At 41.1% G+C, this 21450-nt stretch overlaps 1 protein-coding gene across 5 annotated transcripts in view; it reads left to right on the top strand.

Moving 5' to 3' along the window:
- Positions 1-1348: 1348 nt before the first annotated feature.
- USP9X (ubiquitin specific peptidase 9 X-linked) overlaps positions 1349-21450 on the top strand; it is a 97148-nt gene continuing 77046 nt past the window's right edge. For 4 of the 5 annotated variants that reach the window (XM_086879704.1, XM_086879703.1, XM_086879702.1 and 1 more), the window contains exon 1: positions 1349-1841. The gene's annotated coding sequence lies outside the window, so the exon portion shown is untranslated. The remainder of the gene's footprint in view (positions 1842-21450) is intronic. The other variant, XM_086879701.1, reaches the window with a different exon arrangement.

Here is a 21450-nt window from a genome sequence, read left to right as displayed (position 1 = left end):
CAGCTGCATCCCTTGTTTTGTTTACTGAGTGGCTAACACAGCAACGTACTTCAGATTTCCATCCCAAATAATACCATCTAATGATCAACAAAAAAACTAACAACTCTGCAAAATGAGGAAATATCAGAACTTATCACCACTCAGTTTTGAGCTCCAGCTTTTTACTGAAAAACACCCACCCAATGTTATTCCAACTCTTGCAATGAGCAATTGGTTTCTTAGTATTTTTTCACTGTGTGGTCCAAAAGATAAAACATTTTGCCTAAGAGTTAAGGTTATTGGCCTGAGCTGCTCGAGCAAATTCCAACTTGTGGAGCCTAAATTCCTCCTGTGTTTTCAGCTCAGTACTGTATCTTTCACTTCCTGCTCCGAAATTCTTGAATGATGTTGTAAAAATGAGACTTTGATCCTGAAATATAGACTTAACAGAACTTTAACCACCACTTCAGGTACTCCTGAAGCCCGAGTTCCCCGTATGTGCCAAACTTCTGTCTTGCTACAAGACAGCCTTTCCAGTTTTCTTCAAGCTTTAAATCCAGGCTTGAAGTCCTCCTGGTGTATATATAAAGCACATACACAGATTGGGGTTCTACCCATCTCATACTGTGGCCATATAAACACAGACGTATCAAAGAAAAGAAAAAGAGCCAAAGAATCACAGAATATTGAGAGCTGGAAGGGACCCAAGGAGATCATCGACCCCAACTCCTGGCCCTGCGCAGGACACCCCCAGTCACACCATGTGCGCAGAGCGCATCCCGAGCTCTGCCAGGCCCGGTGCTGTGACCGCTGCCCTGGAGAGCATGCAAGACGAACAGCAAGTCGGTTAATCTTTTAAAAAGCGCCGGTGTCCGCGGACCGGGTGCCAGTTCTGCGGGCGGTGAGGGACGGAGCCGCCGCCGCCCGCGGTCCCATCCCGTCCCCAGGGCGGCGGGAGGCGGCCGCGCTGACGTCACCATCGTCACCGTCCTGACGTCATCATCCGGGCCCCGGCGCGCGCCCGGCGGCGCGGCGCGGGCCACAATGGAGAGCGCGCGCGCCCAACCGACGCGGAACAGGCCCCGCGCGCGTCCGCGCGCCGCTGGCCGTGTGTGTGGCCGTGTCCTCCACAGTCCTCATCTTTCCCCTCATTGCCGCCCCCGCCCCGCACACCGACACACGGGGGGCCGGTCGTGAGAGGCAGCACCGGGCGGGCACACGGGCAGCGCGTCAGCGCCGCGTTCGGGTGGCCGAACCGCCGCCGCGCTGGGCCGGGTGCGGAAGGCGCTGCCGGCGCCGCCATCTTGCCCACGGGGCCCCGCCAGACGCGGCTGCGCCGCCGCCGCCGGGAGCGCGAGGAGCCGCCGCCGCCGCCTCCCTCCGCGCTGCCTCCCCCGCACCGCCGAGCCCTGAGCGCGGAGCTCCCGCCGCCCGGCCCGGCCCCGCCACCCCCGCCCGGCCGAGCCCCGGGCGCGCGTCCGCCCACCCCCCCCGCGTGCGCCCGGTGCCCGGACGGGGCGGAGCGGAGCGCGCAGGCCCCGGCCCAGCCCCAGCCCGAGCCCAGGCAGGGCCGCCGCCGCCACCGCCGCCGCCGGGCAGCAGCTGGTGACGCAGGAAAAACGCCCCAGAGAGAGAGAAGCGCTCAGGGCCGGCACCCGGAGCGCGGGCAGCGGCGCCGGATTTGCCCTCCCGCTTCCCGCCGCAGCGCAACCGAGTGGGAACCGGGGGAAGTGGAGCCGCCCCCTCAGAGCCGCGGCCTGGCATGAGACCGTGCCCCGCCGGCTGCCGGGCATGAGGCAGCGCCCAGGAGGGCTCCGGGCCGCCGCAGCAGCCGCCGCGGGACGAGGGGAAGCGGTGCGGGGGTGAGTGCGGAGCGGTGCCCGGGCGGGGCCGGGCAGCTGTTTGTGCTCCCCGGGGATGGGGCTCCGCGGGCCGGGGCGCGGCTGGGGGGGGAGGACGGAGCTCCCCGGGACCCGCGGGGCGTGAGGCGGCGGCAGCGCCTCCCTCGGAGCCCCGGCGTGTCGGCCCCGCACCGCCGTGTTTTGGAGGGCGAGGGAAAATGGCTGACGGCTCCTCATCCCCGGCTGCCGGCGGGGGGGAGCGCCCGGCGCTCTCGGGGGGCTCTGACCGTCCCGCCGGGGCCGCTCTGGCCGGGCCCCCCCGGTGAGGAGGGCCCGGTGCGTCCTCGCAGCGCTGCACCGGCATCGCCTCCTCTGGTTCTCGCTTCCCTTCGCCCCGAACGCCATTACTGAGGTGGAGTGATTGGGGCCGCGTAGGCCCGGGCGACGCCTGGAAATCAGGCCCTGCCGAGGCGCTTTCCCGACGGTCTCAATGAAATCCACCAGCACCAGCTCGTTCACGCCTGCTGTAAACACTCTTAACACGTAGGCCACTCCTCTGGCCTCGGCTTCCAGCGCCCCGGCTTCCATGTACGAAAAACGTTCATGGTTTTTTCGTCTAATTCCTGCAGTTCACCGCGCCTCTCCTCCTCGGAGTTGTTCCTTAGGGCTTGTCTGTAGCGATTTATTTTAGGCAGGACAGCCCTCTTCCCTTGCCCGACGTGTGCGGCAGGGGTAGCTGCGTGTAGTTTGGCCGCAGATACTTTCTGTTATTGTCCTCGAGAAAACGAGATTTCTCCAGTTGGATGGCTTGTTGGGGTTTTTGTGTGTTAGTTACCACTGAGTTAATGTGTGCCGTCCCACTTCGTGCAGCTTTGTTTGTATACACCGGGAATAGCTTTTGAAAATTACTTATTTTGTTCTCGAGTGTTTTTTTTTTCTTTGTAGAGGTATCCAGAAATATTGGGGTAGTTTTTAAGATGCCATATTTAATTTTAGGCTTGCTCCTTCAGAAGTCCAGTAGGTATTTTGAAGACTTGCAGTAGCTCACAACTGTACAGGAAAAAAAGAACCGTTCAGAAAAGAATTGTACTAATTAAATGTTCAAAGGACTTCCAGGCTCGCTGCAGACATATTGTGTCTGTCTCAGCGGTTTTCATGTTATCTGTACAACTGGGTTTATATTCGCATTTCTGCAGTTGTGTACATATCACTGGACGTTTGTATCAGCCCAAAGACCCTCTGAAGTCGCAGGCTCAAAGCCAGCACAAGGCCTGCTTTTGCTGACCTACTTGCAGAACTGGGGCCTGTATTTTTATAAAAAGTTGTTGAATTGAGATACTGTTATGTATTCTTCAGTGTACTTTTGGCAACACTTGCTATGACAGACCAGTAACCTGTGTTTTTCAGCAGCTTCTCAGATGCCTGACAAATGGGTGGTCAAATTGTTACCTTTAGGAAAGGGCTCTTGATGGGTGTTTGGGGGATTTACCTTAATCGATTATGGAATAGAAACAGCGTCCCTAGTAAGAAAGATTTAGGAGTCACTGAAAGCTGTAGGCAGCTAACTTTTATTATTCATATTGTACTTGGGATTTTTTTTCCCCATATTTTACTTGAGAAATTGTCAGGCCTCCTCACCAAAAATGTTGCTGATCAAGTTGCATATTTATTTCAGCAAAACCCAAGTCATACATGGGGGAGTTGGTTGGTTTCTTTGCTTGCTTGGGCTATTTTTGTTTTGTTTTCTAAAATAATGCTTTTGATTCTTGGAGTTGAAATAATGTTTATTCTTTGAATCAACAAACTACAGTAGCTAATACCAAGAATTTCAGTGAGGCATACACAATACCTGTATTGATTATTCTGTTGCAATACTCCAAACAACAGTGGTGCTTAATGGTAGCCGTATACAAAACCCAAAAACATAATCATAAAGCAGCAGTGGAAGAAACTCGAATTATCAGCATGTTTATGGGGAGGGAATTAACCAGAAATAAATGTAAGATTGTATCATAGTAACTTCTCCCTCTCCGGTGGGTCTTGTACTTTTCTTTTGTGTAGTTTGTCTTCAGGGTGTTTCTTTTGGGAAGCTTCTGTCATAATCTTGCCTGGCTGCTGTTTCATGTCTTGCAGAATTTGCCTTTGTGGCAGCTTCTCTACCCACAGAATTGACAGGAATTCTACATCTGGAGGTAGTAATCAATACAGACAGTGGTAGCAAAACTGTTTTCAGTCTCTGTGGAACACTGTCACCCTTATATAAATGTTTTATTCCCCACATTGTGGTGCCTTGGTACTCAGAAATAGACCAGTGCAACTACTCTGTGTTCTAAATGCACACTTTCAGGTTTATGTGTTTTATGAAATGCTGAAATTCACAGATGAGAGACTAAAAATAAACTAAAATAGTGATTAGTGTCTATTTTGCAAAATTAAATAGACTTCTGAGAAAATAAAGGTACCTGTAATACCTTTGTTCCAAGACATCTTGTATTTGAAATTAAAATTAGTTTAGGACCTTCCAATATGAATACAGCCTTAGGTAAGAATGGATAGGAATTCATTTATTTATTAGTTTGAACAATTTATTTTTAAATGGCTTTGAAGTTCTGTTTCTGTCAGGTGTATATTGAAAATATATTAAATTCCATGGAAAGTATTTCTGCCCTTGCTGCTCTGGTTTAGAAAAGTTCAGAACTTATTTCAGATACTTGAATGGAAAGTACTTTTGTGTTAGGCAGTACTCTCTGTGTGTAGAGATATATCTGTGTATGTGTATATAAATATGTATGTATGCCTGTATATGTATTTACTCCTTTTTTTTAAAAAGGAATGCTGTTTTATCTATTCTAAGAGACCAAAAATAGGTATATTTTGAAAACATCCAGATCAAGATAGCCTCATTTGTGAAGTAAATGAATCAAAGGTGTCCCTTACTGTTTTTAGCTTAAAGCAGGATTTTATCTTTTTTAAAGACAATCCAAACCCTGCAAAACCACTGAAACTATAGTATTTACTTGAATTCTTTCTTGTGTAATCACAAGAGCCTTGCTTATCCAGCATTTGCAGGAACCAGTGTGAAGATGTAAGAAACCTTGCTGGATTTTGTGTTCATTTGAAAAGTTGTAAATGTGAAGGCTTTTGTGTTCTGTGTGGAGTTATTTGCTGGGTGTGATCATTAATAGTAATCTGAGCACGTGGACGTGGCTCCTTTTGTGCAGGTATCTTAAGTTTTTCTCTCATGGATGTGTCAGTGTCTTCTCCTCAACCTCTGTGTAGCTGCATCCAGTTTTATAATCCATATCACCCCTGTTTAAAATCAGAAGTCTAACTTTAAAGCTGTATTTCAGGGTATGTTTTGGGAACACAGCTTGATAATGTCTGTCTTTCACTGCAGTCCTTGTCTTTTACAAAGCTGGCAGCATTTTGTGGGGTTCCTGTAGATTTGTCTCATATCACACATGTTATCTGTGATCTGTAAATACACACAGTGTTACTTTTATTTTTTGACGTAACTGAGTGTTGTTCTGATATTCCATAGAGGAGGGGAAGGAGGCAAAGAAGATCTTCTATTAGCAGATACTTGCATGCAGTGAGACTTGAGTTTTTCTATCTGGGAAGTTTGAACTACTTCAGATTGTGTTAGAAAAACACAGTGACTTTTTTTTCCATGTATTAAATCTAGTTTTTTGTTCTCTTACTAAAGTAGGAACATCTGAAAGTTCTCACACTCTTATTATGAAACCATAATTCATTATGAGTTCCCTTTTTAGAACAGTTATGTTGTATTGGCAGGTTCTCTTATGATTAAGGCTAGAACATGACTTGAGAATATGGTTAACAGAGGTTTCCTCTGCACTTGGGTATTCAGTTATTTTGTTTAGTCTTCAGTAAATAGGGCAGGATGCTGTTCTGTCATTGCTTTGCACTCTCAAAATGTCAACTGCTGCCTTTCTGATCCATTAGAGTGCCCACCTGAGCCCATTGGTCTGTTGAGCATGTTCTGTAGATCTGGGTTGGTAAAGTAATTTAAAATGGAGTGTTGGTAACATTACAGGAGAGCTGTTAACTGTCCTCACTGTAAAGGATAGGAGGAAAGTAAATAAGGTCTTAAAGTTGCCAGTTGTGACTTTAAAATTAAATCTTTTTGCTTCTCTTTTGGTTTTTTGTTGTTTTTTTTTTCCTTGAGAGAGCTTACCAGCACAACCAGTTACCTCTGCATTTTCTGTTGTGAATTTTTTTAATATTTGCTTTGTTTTATAAGAAGCCATTAGTTACTCATTTTATTTGAGAGTTGAATTCAGTCTGCTTATTATTAAGGCTTTTTGGTTGCGAGTTGTTGACGTGTTTTCAAATAAAATTTATAATGCTGGAAATGAAAACCACTGGAATATAGGTTCCCAAGCTTGCTTTTTAAAAGAACATTGTTGATATAATGATTTTCTTAAAGGATTAGTTACTGTTGACTATGAGAGTAATTATTTGCTTTTAGTTAATTTTGTGTCAGTACAGCTCTGAAAGAGATCCATGGGATTTAGATTTAAGATCTATGTGTATTTTGAGCACTGCTATTATCAGCTCTTTTTCATGAAGTCATATTGAAAATGCTTTGGAAGTAAAGGGTAGCTATCAGGAATGTTACTGTGGGAAGCTTTTATTTGTAGCATCCTTGATCTGCTTGCAAAACCACCATGTAACCTTGTTTAATGACTTAGTTTTCCTTACACATGTAACTGCCAACAGAAGAATGTGATTTTCTTGCATTTTGATCTTTGCATGGACATTTCAGCAAGTTCTACTGTTTGGTAGTTAGCATTTAGCTGTGGATTTACTCAGAAGAGGGGAATTCCACATTGCATCATTCCTTAGAGATGTGCTTTTTTTCCCAAATTCCATTTTTAAGCTGGGATTCAAGATTGTGTTGAAGGCAAGACATCCTTGTTGCAGGAGTTTCCTCGTATCCTCTCTGTTATAAATTTGCAAAAGTCTTTTTAATAGAAGTGTTCAAATGAGTGCTTCAAAGTAATGAAAAGTATGCAGAGGGAATTTCAGGGCTGTCTTTTCATTAAGCTTTCGTGTAAAATACCCAAAACTGAAGTAATAGAAAATTGTCCCTAGAAGAGCCTTTAAAACAAGTAGCACTTTTTTGTAACAGTCAAACAGCATGGCAACATGGAATGACAGAGAAATATATGTTCCAAATTACATAGGGTTCAGTCCTTAAGTCGTTTAATTGCTGCTTAAGCTTTTCTCAAGCTTCAGCAGGACTAGGTGCGGGAAGAGAAAAAGGCTTGGTTCTGTGTTAGGGTGGTTTCAGCTATAACAACATCAAATGGTGAAAGAAGGAAAAAAAGATTGTGTAGAAATGTGTTCATTAAGAAAAATCAGTAGTGATGTGTGTCATTTGTGTTCTCTCTGTTACCAGAGCAGCTTTTTTGGTTGGAGGAGGGTGTTCTTGTTATGGGGATAGTGGGGACACACCTGTGTTGGCTGTGGGTGGAACTTCAGTTTTCTTGTCCAGAAATAAATTTGACAGTGAGGAGAAGAAAAGTCTTGAGGAGAAGAAAAGTCTTTTTAAATTAAGATAAGAATGAACATCGTTGTCAGAACATACTGGCATCCTGGTAAATGAGCCTTGAGTTGTTTATGGTTTATGTTTTTCTGTTGTTTTAGCAACAGAGTACTTCAGTGTGTTTTTTAATAAATTTCAACAGAACAAGTCCATGAATTTGAAAGTTAAATGAGAAAGATGTATCTGTTTAACTCGATTTTTAGGTGAATAGGTTGGTGAAATACTAAAATTTTGATAAACTAAAACCTTAAACTATAGTTTAAACTACATTTTAGACTTGTGGATTTTTGATTTAGAAGAGAAATATTGATTGATAATTTCTGATGTTTTCTTTTAATGTGTTTTCCTGAATCTTTCAGTAGTGAGGATTTCCTATTTTTTAAAAATCTTAAATTGTGACATAAGTCCTCTGGAGCTTGAAGATATAATTCAAGTGGCTGATTCTATAGTTTCAGGCTCCAGTTTTGCACTGCTCTCCATATGTCTTGACCTGTCTTTCAGGCAGTGTTTTATTAACCACAGTAGGACCTTAAAATCCCAGGTGTTTTTCCTTGAATGCTTGTAGTGGTGTGTGTCTATAGACACACGTGTGCACACACTCATGCAGTGGAACTCTTTCTAGGATGATGTACTGACTTTTTTCCTTAGATCACGTGGTAATGTCAGATTTGTAAAGTGTTTTACAGTCCTTTTGCAGTGCTGGGATGTCTGTGATAGTTTTGGTGATTAGGCAGGAACACAACCTGAAAATTCTTACAGTTTGTGTTCTTGTAGCAGTTCAGCCAGGTTGCTGTGGTTGACAGTTTATTACATGTGTAGTGAAGATGTAGCTGAAAACATGAATTCCCTTTGTGCCATTTGGGGAGCTGCATTTTTTTCCTTTCCTTCTGTGTATAGGATTGGAAAAATTAGGTTGGGATTTTTTGGGTTGTTTTTTTTTTTTTTTTTCAGTAGATCCAGTAATCATTAGTTGAGTGATGTTCAGCGAGATGATCAGTGAGTTCAGTTGTAGTGAAACCTTGCTGTTAGCTAATGTATAATGAAAAAATCCCAATCAGTCCCAGCTCTGCTTAGCAGGTGTATGACTGGAATTTTCCACATATCTGCACCATTCTGAGATTTTTGACTTGATGAAGAAGGGTTTGGTAATTCATCCTGTCTTGAATATTCCTTTTATTTTCTATCTCTTTCCTGATAATAGTATGAATATTTAGGACCAGTAGAACTCAGGATATATTGCCTGGAGGCAGCTGGAGGAGGATAGTAGTTAGTTTATTTTCATTGTTGGCGGTTAAGAGCCAATATCAGAGTTAATTTGGAGGTTCCACTGCACGGTGTTTGTTGATCCTTAGATGGTACTTCAGAAGATGATCTTTTTCTGAAGCTGAAACTGATACTCAGTGTACTGTTTGTGTCACATTTACCCAGGTACAAGAATCACCCCAAAGGCTGAGGTGTTGTGCAGGTTATGGACATTATGTAGGCCAGCAGTTAACAATTGAGAGCAGAGGATCAAAATCTCTCCTGCTTTGTGCTTTCAAGTATGTGCTTACGCTGTGCTACACCTGAGATACAGTTTGAGGATTTGGCAGTGTTGATGAGTCACTGCAGTTCTTTGTGGGTGTGAAAATACAATAAATAAGTAGTAGTTCATGCTTAAAATGAAGACTAACCCTTTAGTTCTACTTTCAGTTAGTCTAACAGCAAAACTTGCTTTAAATGTGAATTTATCATTGTATGTCACTTAAGTTCTGAATTGCAGCTCTCCACTAGAATAGAATTCTTTATTCCATATATTTGACATAATCAGTTTCTCTAGTGTGTTTCATCAATTTAAGTTCTTGTCTTAGAACTTTGTTCCAGAAATGGAGGGGAGGGGGAGAAGCCTGGACAACCATGTTGACATTTAAGCAGTTCAGTGGCAACGATTTTTCCTTTGCTAGAAATTGTGAAGAAGTTACTTTGGGGATACATTTCTGTAGGTATAAAAACTTTGCTTCTTACATGGGCTGCTGAACTGTTTGTTTTCTCTTAAGATAGTTTCATGATATTTGTGATGATTTTCTCTTAATAAGAAAATTCTGTTAAAATTTTTGTAGTTTGCTCCTACTTGCCTGTTTGGTCAGTAGTTTCTGCTTTGAAGGAGAGTTGTCTTGTCTCTACTGAATAGCTGATGTTCTGTTTTCCCAGAATTGGTGATGCTGGGGTATATACTTTGGAGACACTTTGTAGCTGTGAGTAAGAAAGTGTCTGCATTACGGACAGCAACTTGTCACAGGGTGCACATAATCGAGTTTTTTCTTTGCCTTGCTGTGTTTTTAAGTATGAGGTTGATGTTTGAGGTGCCTTGTTGCACAGATTCTTGATAAACGGAAGTGAACAAGTTTCTTTTCTGCGTATTAATTCATCAGGACATGGAGTTTGTATTTCAGAGTGGATTTCTTAACAGAATTAAAAGGTTATTTTTTAAAATGTGTATATTATTTGTTTTTTAGTCAAATTGTCAAATGGCTCAGTGAAGTTAATTTAAAATTGTGTGTGGTGAAAAACAAATTATGCAAAGAGCCTTGGGGAAGAAAATATGAATCATGGTCTATATAAGCATTTAAGAGCCATTTAGGGGGATGGTAGTGGATCCTGTGATCCAGCCTGGCCTTGAACGCTTCCAACAATGTGACATCCACAACTCTGGGCGACTTGAGTGCTTCACCACCTTCACAGTAAAGATTTTCTTCCTAGCCCCTCTTCTAAACCTACCCTCTTCCAGCTTAAAGCTATTTGCCCTTGTCCTGTCTCTACATGCCCTCTCCAGCTTTTTTCTAAGTCCCCTTTATGTACTGGAAGGTGCTCTAAGGTCTCCCCAGAGCCTTCTCTGGGCTGAACAGCCTCAGCTCTCTCAGCCTGTCTTTATGGCAGAGTGGCTCTGGCCCTGTGGTCCTTTTCCTGATCTGCTCTGGATCCGCTCCAGCAGGTCCGTGTCGTTCTTGTGCTGGGCACCCCAGGGCTGGACACAGCACAGTGGGTAGGATGTCACCAGAGTAGAGGAACAAAATCCCTTTGCCCTGCTGCCCACACAGCTCTGAATGCAGCCCAGGTACACGTTTGGCTTTCTGGGCTGTGAGTGCACATTGCCCGGTCGTGTTGTGCTTCTTGTCCTCCAGCACCCTCAAGTCCTTCTCCTCAAAGCTGCTCTCATTCCATCCTTCACCTGGTCTGTACTTGTGTTTGGGATTGCTCTGACCCATATGTAGTACCTTGTACTGGGTCTTGAACTTCAGGTTCCTCTAAGTTTACGTAAACATGGAAAATGGGGAAATAGGAGAATGAAGCTTGTCATTCAACCAGTGTTTCTCCCCTCCCCCACCACCTTAATGTGGAACTCTTCCTCCCATTGGATCCTTGACTCATTCATCAGATGAAATTGGATTGTCATTCAGTATTTTATCTGTGGAATTCTTTCTGTAAATGCATGTGTGATATCAGTCTAAATACCTAATAGAATTATTCTTCTGTTAATAAGCCTGATAGGTTCTTTAGGTTCTTTTCATTCTCATCCTCTATGTTACCCAAACATTAATCAAAAAGCTTGTGTTGTCTTTGTGTTATTGATGAAGAACTGAGACACAGAGGCTGTAAACTTCAAACCTACCTCCTGTCATAATTTTTCAGTGGATATTGTTAGATATTCAGGTGTTACACCGTTTTGTTGGCTTAAGTCGCTGTTGTACCTCCTCACTCTTTCTCAGTTTTCTCTCAATACCCAGAAGAATGAGAGGAGGAAACAAAGGTTAATCTGAAAAAGTCTGGTGTGTTGTCCAGCAATGTTTTTGAACAAGACACAGAATTAAGTTTGGGAAGTTCTCTATAGCTGCCTTATAAGTCAGAGATTTCCCTTTGATTGCTGAAGTTGTTTCTTTCCTTATAAAACATCATTAAACTTGTGACAAAAAAGGTATGGACAATTTTTGTTCCTGGTGCCTCAGTTGATTACTGTTTACCCAAGAGACTTAGTTTGATGGAAATGAAATTACAGTGGAAACCAGATTACTCTGAAAATTCCAATTAGGAGAAAAATGACAAATTGAGCCTTTCACAAATACAGAGAGCATGTTCTGTCTTTCATGCAGACACAAAATTTTGTTAAATGAAAACTCATGAAAAAGTCATAAGATGTTGACTTCCACAGTGGATGTAGCTGTTGTACTTAGCTACTCATGGTCTGTCATCTCTTGTTCCATTTTTTTTTTACCTGAGTTTCCAGATAATTGTACTGTTTGAATTGTAGAGTTTTGCTTACAGTTTCGTAACTGGCCTTTTTTTTTTGTCATCAGAAGTAAAATTTTTGCCACCTTCTGTGTTTTACAACTTCTGTGTTTACCTTATATACCTTCATCATTAAGTTGTCTGCTTGTAGTGAGATTATTCAAAGTACTACTGACAAATAATTTTCCTGACTCATTGTGATCTACTGAGTATTCCACTGGCTTTATCATAATTTCCAGGACACTTTGTTGCCTCCACCTTCTCAGACTTTTTGCAGTTGGCATTACTTGCTGTGGCTGCTTAATATTTCTTTCATGACTGAACTTGTGCTGTTGGTGGACTGACATTCCTGGCATTTATCATCTACTAGGCAGCTTTCTCTGTGTATGTTTTCCCGTGATATCCACTATGCTTGGGAAGAATTTTGGTCTTTATGACTTTTCTGTGTTGTAAAGACTCATTTGTGCTATAATGTACACGAACCTTGGTTACATATTAGTTAAATATGTGCTAATTGTAATGATTTGTATTCTGTTTCCTTCCCTTTCCCTCCTCTTCTAGGGTGTAATTTCATGAGAGATTTGCAGTGATGCTGAAAGAGTTGGTTCCATTCATAGTTATGTGTTCTTCCTGTTTCTCCTGCCATTGTTGGTGTTCATATGGCATATGATGCAGCTGAAAACTAAAAACATTTTATTCCTATCCTCCAGTTACCTTTCAGCCATATTGGCGTCTGGATCAGGCTGGTGATGTGATGATGCAAGGGCTAATTCCAAAGTGATGAAAAAGTGGTTAGCATGGAAGCCAGCAGGATTGCCCTCCTTTTCTTGTCACAGTGGAGACTTCCCTGGTTTCAGGGACTGAAAGGCTGAGAGGCTTTACACTGAGCTAAGGCTTGTCCATGTGCAGAAATACAGAGACTTAAAAATTTATCAGAATATAATACTTGTACTGGGGGATGAGATTGCTGTTTGACACTGAGATTCCAACAGTAGGAGCAGAATAGATCCATGCACATGCTGTGGTGGCAAAACCATCTTATGAGAGTTCTGCCACTCTCACTCGTGCTGGTTTAAGCACTGTCCTTAAGAACAGGTCCAATGTTCCTCTTGTCTCTCCTGGCCTGTTGGTGGCTCAGCTCAGAAATGGGATCTTTGTAGGCTGTTTTGTGACTGAAGGGAGGGCTCTTTAGCAAGGGGGTTTGGCAGTTTATGGGATTGTTTCAGTGCAGGGAGAATAGCAGCAGTGTGTGTTGTGGATTTTTTTATTTTGTGTGTGGTGAGTTGTGGTTTTTTGAATGACTTTCTGGTTTTCAGATAGCTGCAACAGAATTCTTAAACCCTTAGGATGTGATAATAGTTGATTGTTTTCTCCAGCATTTTTTGGTAAAGAGGGTTATAACATGCTTTTTAATGGGCTTTATGGATACAGGAATACTGTGTTTCTGGGACAGTGGTGTCACTTCTTGGGTCTGTGGTGGGTAGTGAACATAGCAGAAATAATTCTCCTATTTCCAGCCCTGCTTTGTTCTTAGTGTATTTTCTAGGGGCTTCTTGTTCCTTTCCAACCTCCTCTGCTATTTATCTTTTTGCACTTATATCAAACTACAGCCTTCGTTGTGTTGGCAGAAGGAACATGAAGACAGAAGACAAAACTGCTGTTCTGTTGCCACTTCTTACTTCCCTATAGTGAGGCCAAAATTTTTAAGTGGAGTTGTTATACAAGTTCTCTGGAGCAGATAGTTTTCAGGGATTTCTGGAGCATTCAGTCTGCCTGGGAAGATGGGCTCATATGAGTTTGGTTGGAATTAAGGCAGACAATATTAAAAGACATGAGCTATCATCTTGTAACACCTCTAGGGAGCTTGTGCAAGCTTGATTTTTGAGGCTAAGTATCTTCTGACTGGAATGGTTGTGAGGCAGCGGAAAATGTCAAAATGTTTACTTGCAGTTATCTGGCATGGAACAGTACAAAAATCGCCAGGCTGTGTAGGCAGTTGGTAGGTTGAAACTAGTTGGAAGTTTGGCTAAGTTTCTTAAACAGTTGTGAAGAAGCTTATTGAAACAGAAATTTTAATGCTGGTGTCACTTTCTTCTGTATTAGAGAAATTTGAATTACACTTGACAATGATGATGGTAGAGTTTGGGTTCTTATGCTCAGTTTGTTCTGATTAAACATTACATGAAAAGTAGAGTTTTAAAAAAAGTGAAATTAAAGCTAGTATAGTAACAGGAATGCTTAGATATTTGAATCTATAGCATTTAAAAATTTCTAGGTATTTTGCCAAGTTATTTTCGTCAAGATTCAAAAATGTAATCTGCTTCCAGTTTAATACCTGTGTTAGGTGCTGTATCATGCTTTAATTATTTACAGTTAACCAAACAGTAAGTTGTGTTGATTTTATACTTTGTGTGAAGATTTTCATAATGTGTTGATAATGTCATAGAATATTAGACATAAAGACTACTACTAATTAATCTTTTTTTAGTAGTGTTTAACATAGTTTAGAGAAGCCATTAAGTTTTCCATAGGGTACATGAAGAGAGCCAGAGGGGCTGAGCCCGATTTTTGCAGGCCAGTTTTAAACTCCTCTTTTCTACCAGAATCTTTACAGTCCGGTTGCAGTATTGGCATCAGCTGCTGCACACTGTGGTGACACATCAGGTGCTGTGCGTAAGCAGGGTTTACAAAATAGTGCACAAGTAATGTGTAAAAATAACATTGTAGTAATATTTCTAATTTGCTGGCTGAATGACTTTAGCCAACATTTCAAATATTTATAGTCCTGAGTTTTGCAAAGCCTTATGTGCAGTATATATACTATAAATAAGGCCATGTTTTAAAGCTGCAAATGGGACAAATCTGCAAGATGCCATTATTGTTCCTTTCAGATATTTGAGAAAGAATGAAGGTAGCAAAAGCCATTCGGGACTTACCAGTGGCCTGGTAAAATGCATGAATCTTACCAGAAATTACAGAATCCACCATGTATTTATGTATCTGAGGAAGAAACCAAGGCCAGGGATGGCACTGAACGTGAGTGACCTCGGTATGGTTTGGCACCATATTCCAAGAATGGAATGTTGAAGGGTTATTTCCTTTTTTTACTCTGTTACATAGGAAGAACTGGAGTTGTGAACAGTATTAAGTGGCTCTAGTACCTCAGAGGGAGTGTTATGATTTAAACTTTTCTAACTAACATTTTTAGATTTTTGTCTGCAGTTAGTATTGTCTGTAATCCTGAGGCAGTTGGACTAGATGATCATTGGAAGTCCCATGCAGATGAACAAAATAATTCTAAATATTCCTGTAATTGGAGGAGGAAGTAGATATCGTTTTAGCTTTATCAATCCTGCCTATGAAACTGTGTTTAAAAAAAATCTGTGTTTTCTTTGTGAGCCCTCCAGCAAAACAAGAAAACAGCATCTAAGGAAGTTTCAGATGTTTACATTCTGTTTATCCTCTGCTAGAGCTAGGGTACAAAAGTTCTTAACAGTTATGAAGGGTTTGGGCCCCACTTGTAAAAAGAAGTGAGATATTCTGTGGATGTCTTTTGGAATTTAAAGCACCCATGTTCTTCCCTAGTTAACAGTAGGACGTGACTTAGAGAGGCCTTACAGAATGTAACGCAACCTAAAAAATCAATAAAACCTTCTGCATAAATTGCAGAGCTGAAGTTTGGGATGTGTACTGTCAGTGGCTTTACCACTACCCTCACAATATTTGATACAAACTCCAATGTTTTTACTAAGGTAAAGGTTCAAGCAGTTGATGATGAAAGAAGAAAGGAGCCTTGAACACTGCCAATGTTGTGCATCCACAACCTTCCTGGGCAGTGTGTTCCAGTGTCTCACAATCCTCAAGCTAAAAATTTTCTTCCTAATATTTAACCTAAGTTTCTCCTCTTTCAGTTCGTGCCCATTACTCCTTTTCCTTTCACTACCATTCCTGATGAAGAGTTGCTCTCCAATTTCCCTGTAGACCCACTTCAAATACCCCTGTGAGTCTCTATTCAACCTTCTCTTCTCCAGGGTGACCAGCCCCAACTCTCCCAGCCTGTGTTTGGGAGATACTCCACTGCTCTTACCAACTTTGTGGCCTCGTCTGGACTTGCTCCAATGTCCCTTATATTGAGGACACCAGAACTGTACACAGCACTCCCAAGTTGGGTCTCACCAGAGAACAGTAGAGGAGGAGAATCAAAATATGCTAGAGACTATCTGAATTTCTGTACTGCATTGTAACACGCTTGTCTGATTAAATTTATAGGAAAAACATAGAGTTAAAGAAAAATTTAACCTTTACAGAGTAAAACCAGAATTATTAACATGATTTTAACAAACAGGAACACATTTCTAGCTAAACCCTTCATCTAGCAATTCACAGTTGCATACTGTTTATATATGACAAATTATATACATAAAACTATATAATTACTAATAAATCTTGCACATGGCACCCAAACAAATGGGGTGACAAACAGTGAGAACGCATTGCAGAGTAATACGAGTTCTCTGGTAAGCTTGGCACAATAAAATGTGCATTAAAGCATCCAAGTGTCAGGTCATTTACCTAGGAAAAAATCACATACAGAAAACTTTGTATGAATTGGTGAACATGACAAAAAAGGCACAGTTATTTTACAAAAGCATCTGCCTGTGAACACCACAATTGTATGTTTGTAGCAAGAATAAATCTTAGCACTGTCTTTTAATTAGAAACATATCATTTTGGTCACAAAACTGATAAGAAATTTCTGAAAAAAGTAAGTAGTAGCCAAAAAGTTCTTCCTCCACACCAATTTGCTGCTCCAGTGAGATGAGAGTGTAGTGGGATGAATCAAATATCTGAGCCCATAACAGAACATGAGAGACCATCCATTGCCAAGGTAGCCTGGCTGTTCTGGGGTTTGCAACTATTTGTCTACTCCCTTCCAGTTAGTGAATAAAAAAATCCTTTTAAGATTGCTGTTTCTATTATCTCTGACTTTTGGACTTCTCAAAGTAAAAGAACTGAGAAATCAGCAGTACACGAACTGTACTTTTAATTGGCACTTTCCTTTCAAAAAAATCAGAACTGCCAGTCAGGCAAACAAACAAAATCGGCAAAAGCAGGAGAACATATCTTTTCCTCCAGGTTTTGAGAAGAGGTACAGCATTTCCTACACATGACATGGTATCTCCTCCTTGGTTCTGAAGCCCCAAATTATAAATACAGTAAGGCATTATTTTGAGCTAGGAGCTTTTAATCTGTGGACTTCAGGAACAGAACCAATACATCTAAAACCTGTGTTTTGCAGGTATTCTAGCTTGTGATGCAAGAAAACATTTGACCGCTTGAGTTAGCCCATAGGGCTAAGAAATCAGCTGATACCACTACCACCTATATATAGATACACTTTCAATTAAAAGCAGTGTGCATACAGAGAAACCATCTTTAAATGTAACTCCTAAAGCACAAATGATAAAGAGTAACATACTCAGTAAAAGTGTTCTTTGTACCAAGTGAAAAGGGAGGATGCAGGATGCATTCCCAGAACATTGGGACTGTTTTATGCTTAAGTGTACTGGACAGTGAGCTTTGCTTTACAGCTTGCAGAGGTGTAGCTGTCACATCCATTTTTGAATTGGATGAATCTAGGACCAAACTATGGATTTAATAATCAGAAGTAAGAGACCAAGGGCATTTAATCAGTCTTCAGTGCAAACTTTAGACATACTATTTTCTTGAAGTAGTGATAGATATAATGATACAATAACAATTACTCCAGAGATGATGGATTACCAGCTGTGAATGTATTCCTTGTCTTTGCCTGGACTGTTCTACAGCTGTCCAAAAAGAACTGGATTTGCAGTTGGACCTGAAGTATCAACTCAATCCTAAATGGCTCTATTGCCAAGACCACGATTTTTTTCTTGTGGGAGGACAGCTTTGTGCATAAATAAACCATAGCATAATTGGAAAAAAATACAGCAGTGTGAATCGTGTCTGACTGAAACAAATTATATACTGAAGTTCTTTAATATTTTTTTGTTTTAGTTTTGAAGGTGTTTCTTGTTGTAGCTTGTTCTGTTAATACAACGTAAAAGAAGTCATATCCACTTTGCATGTTCATTGGGAATTCAAGAAAAGGGCTTTATAGTAAGTGAAAGTTACGGTTCAAAACATTTAAGCATTTTAAAATAGATCTTTGCATTTAGTAGATTGAAGTAACTTTGCTTTTCTTAGGTTCCAGTGTGTGCATTTACCAGTGCTTTTTATGTTTACTGGATTCTGTTCTTGAAAAGTCTGGTTTCTTTACACTGTCACAACTAAAATTTTCATCTCCCACCATAAAACCCTATATTATTAAGCTACTTACCAGTGCCGTGAATGTAGTTTCTTCATTGCTGGGAAATGTTTAGACCAGTAATATTATAATAATAATAATAATAATAATAATAATAATAATAATAATAATAATAATAATAATAATAATAATAATAAGTTATTCTATAATCTATTATTATAAAAATAATAGAATTTCAGGGACTGTACATTTATGTCCCTCTTCCTTCTGTCACTGAGATACACTGAATATCTTTGAGGATGTATTTGGATACCAGTTGAACCAGTATAACTCCCAGTGAAAGCTCCTGAGAGTGAAGGAGTGGTTGTACAGGATGAGAGGCCCAGTCACGCTCAGCACTTTGATAGCAGCCTGGGATGTGCATCTGTGGAAAAGCAGGACAGCAGAGCCGCAGCTCCCTGAGGGGAACTCAGTTAATTGTCTTATCATTTGGTAGGCTTTTGTGTAAGGCATTGACTGGGTGCCATATATTTGGATTCACCTCTGTTTACTGTCACATGAGCAAAACACTTCTTCAGAACAGGAACTGAAACTGCTTTTTCCTTCTGGTAGCCAGAACTAAGTGTATGATCTAAAGGCCTGTCCTTTCATTACATTATTTGCAAAAAAGCATCATGTGCTGTAAGTAACCAGGGATGCACTGTCTGACTGTTATATGTCCCAAGAATTATTGGCAGGTGAATGTCTTTTGGAGAAGGACACTTGCTGCTGCTCTCCAGTTCCCTTTCAGGGCCTAGCCTTCAGCAATTACTGCTTTGAAGCAAGACAGTCCTTTGATGTAAAGGGTTTTCTTTTTTATTTAAGTCTTTTGAGAAGTTACTCCACGTGGAAGCAGCTCTCCTCTGAAGACGCACTGACAGGCTTGGGTCTGTTCAGCCTGGAGAAGGCTCTGGGGAGACTGTTGAACCCCTCCTAGTATTGAGAGGGGACTTATAGGTATGTGGTGACAGGACAGAGAGAATGGCTTTAAACTGAGAGTAGGTTCAGTGTAGATGTTAGGAAGAAATAATTTCCTGTAGTGAAGCACTGGCACAGGTTGCCCAGAGTTGTGGATGCACCACCCCTGGAAGTGTTCAAGGCCAGGTTGGATCAAGGGAACAGCCTGGTCTAGTGGAAGGTGTCCTATCCATGGCAGGGGGCTGGAACTGGATGATCAATGAAGTCCTTTCCAACCAAAACCATTCTGTAATGATATGAAACAAGTTAATATGTTTTGAGTATGTCAGCTCTGTTGCCTTGATGTGCAGATCAAGATCCCATTGTCAGCCTTGACTTGAATACAGTTTGTTTTGACAAGAATTTCTTGGGCTAAAGTTCAGAAGTTCACTTTCTCTGCTCTTACTACTTGCTTAAACTCATGTGAGTGCTGCATGTAGGAGCATCTTGTACAAGGTGAAGTTGGATACTGTTAAGTAGATGTATCTTAGCTGAGCTTAGTCCCAACACTAAGTTTTGAAATTAAAAAGAAAAGAGTCCTGAAAGAACTGAAGTATGTTTCATTTTATTTTATGTGAATTTGAGGACAAATAGAATTATATGTTTACATGGATGTTCTCAATGTTCCAGAAACGTATGCTGCCAATTGACTTAATTTCAGATGTGGAACCATCACCAGAAGAGGTTACTTGAAGTGACCTATTTTTCAATGAGAATAGTTTTAGTTTGTAACCATTAAGTTACTCAAATTTTGTCTTGTACTGTACCATTAAGACATTTATTGCTTTGAACTAATGTTGGAACATGATACCAAGTCTCATATACACTCCTTTAGGAGTAATTTAAAGGTTTGGTTTTTGGTTGTTTTTTTTTTGTAATATATGCCATTTGAGATAACATTTTCTGATTGCTGCTTATCAGGTGTTTTTTAAATGTTGAAAGTTAGATACTTCTTGCTCTACTGAATAGTAGCTTAATGAAAGGTTTTGCATTAATCATTGAATGCATTTCACTTTCAGTGCATGTCAGTGTTAATGAGTGAAAAGCTGTGACCTCCAATTCTCTATTCTGATTATGTAAATAATTTCCTCCTTCCTGAAAGATACAAGGCACAGGGAGGAAAGAAAATGGAAAATGTGTGGGGGTGTGTATATATTGTAACTACTGAATTAGGTTAGTGTTACAGATTTGGGGGAGGTGTTTCTGGTTGAGAAGTCGTTCTGGTTGAAATAAAGGAATAGGGTAGAAGTCTAGAATTTTTAAACTAGAATCACATCATAATCCTGGTGATGAGTCAGTACTTATTAAGGTTTTAAGAAGGCAGTTCCTGGAATCCTGTATGAAACAAATCAGTGATACATTTCAACCCCAAGTTTGTATCGCTGCTGTTAAGACTTTTTTCAGTACTTGTGATGAAGCACGTCTGTGAGCTGCTGTTTCATGGGAACATTTTTCTGTAAATAAATTGCTGTTTGGTTTTTAGAAAGCTCTGTTGTTACATATTGAGCAGACTCTTGCTCTGGGATTCATTGTTACCACACGGCGAAGTAGATTTTTGTGACATATGTCCTCACTTGTGTATAACCAGAATACTTAAGTTAAAGGAAAAATAGGCCTGTCCTCCTAGATAGGGCTTAGGGTAATGTTCATGAAAATACAACGTATTTTGAGGTATGCCTCTGTCATCTGGCACCTTGCATTTGCTTTTTTCTGTGACTGTATTAGAAGTATCTAATTCAGGGGAAAGGGCTGTATGTATAGGTGTATTTCATTTACTTTTGTAGAGGAGACTTTGTGAAACTCAAATGAAGGCCATTCTGGAAGTCAGCTGTGTTAGAAAATTGTTCCTTTATCATTGCATGCCAAGATGCTATCCTTTGTGTTTGCTGTAACATGTTATCCTGTATTTATATACATTTAACATGTATATCCTGTATATATATCCACATAGTATTGTGTACATATTTGCTTCTTACCTACTACTTATCCAGAAGCCCACATCTGATTTTTTTCCCCTGGCTTTTGAAAAGGTGCTTGATTTCTCCCCAAAACAAAATTAACCTATTCTGCTGTGTAGGCATGAAGATTGCAGACTGTGGAAGCTGAGGTGAGGTTCAGGTGTGCAGCTGTACTGGATGGCTGAGCCTGGAAGCAGAGGCCCCTCCTGGAGGACAGTGCCATCCCTGGTGTCCTCTGTGTGGGCAGCAGGGGCTCCTGGAATGCTGCTTGCACTGGGTGGTGCCTTCTGAATGGTGGCCATACGGCGTCAAAAAATCTATAGTTGTCTTTTTCTGAGGCTACTGAAATTCCAAGGAGTTAGGTGGAGCAAAAACTAGCTTTCACTTATGATTTAGTGGTGGATCAGGGTGACATAAGGAAATGGGAAAAGCATGTCAAATGAGAATTATCTCAGTTGGCATCAAAAGCAAGTGTCAGTGGAATTCACTTGACTCAGTCTTCATAGCCTCACACACTGCTTGATTAGCAGTGGAGGAGTGAGTTTGTCACTT

The sequence above is a fragment of the Cyanistes caeruleus genome, chromosome 3 (genome assembly GCF_971803275.1).
Source record: "Cyanistes caeruleus chromosome 3, bCyaCae1.hap1.1, whole genome shotgun sequence".
NCBI classification, from domain to species: domain Eukaryota; kingdom Metazoa; phylum Chordata; class Aves; order Passeriformes; family Paridae; genus Cyanistes; species Cyanistes caeruleus.
Note: the sequence above shows the minus strand (reverse complement) of the source record. Positions and strands in the feature narration are given on the sequence as shown.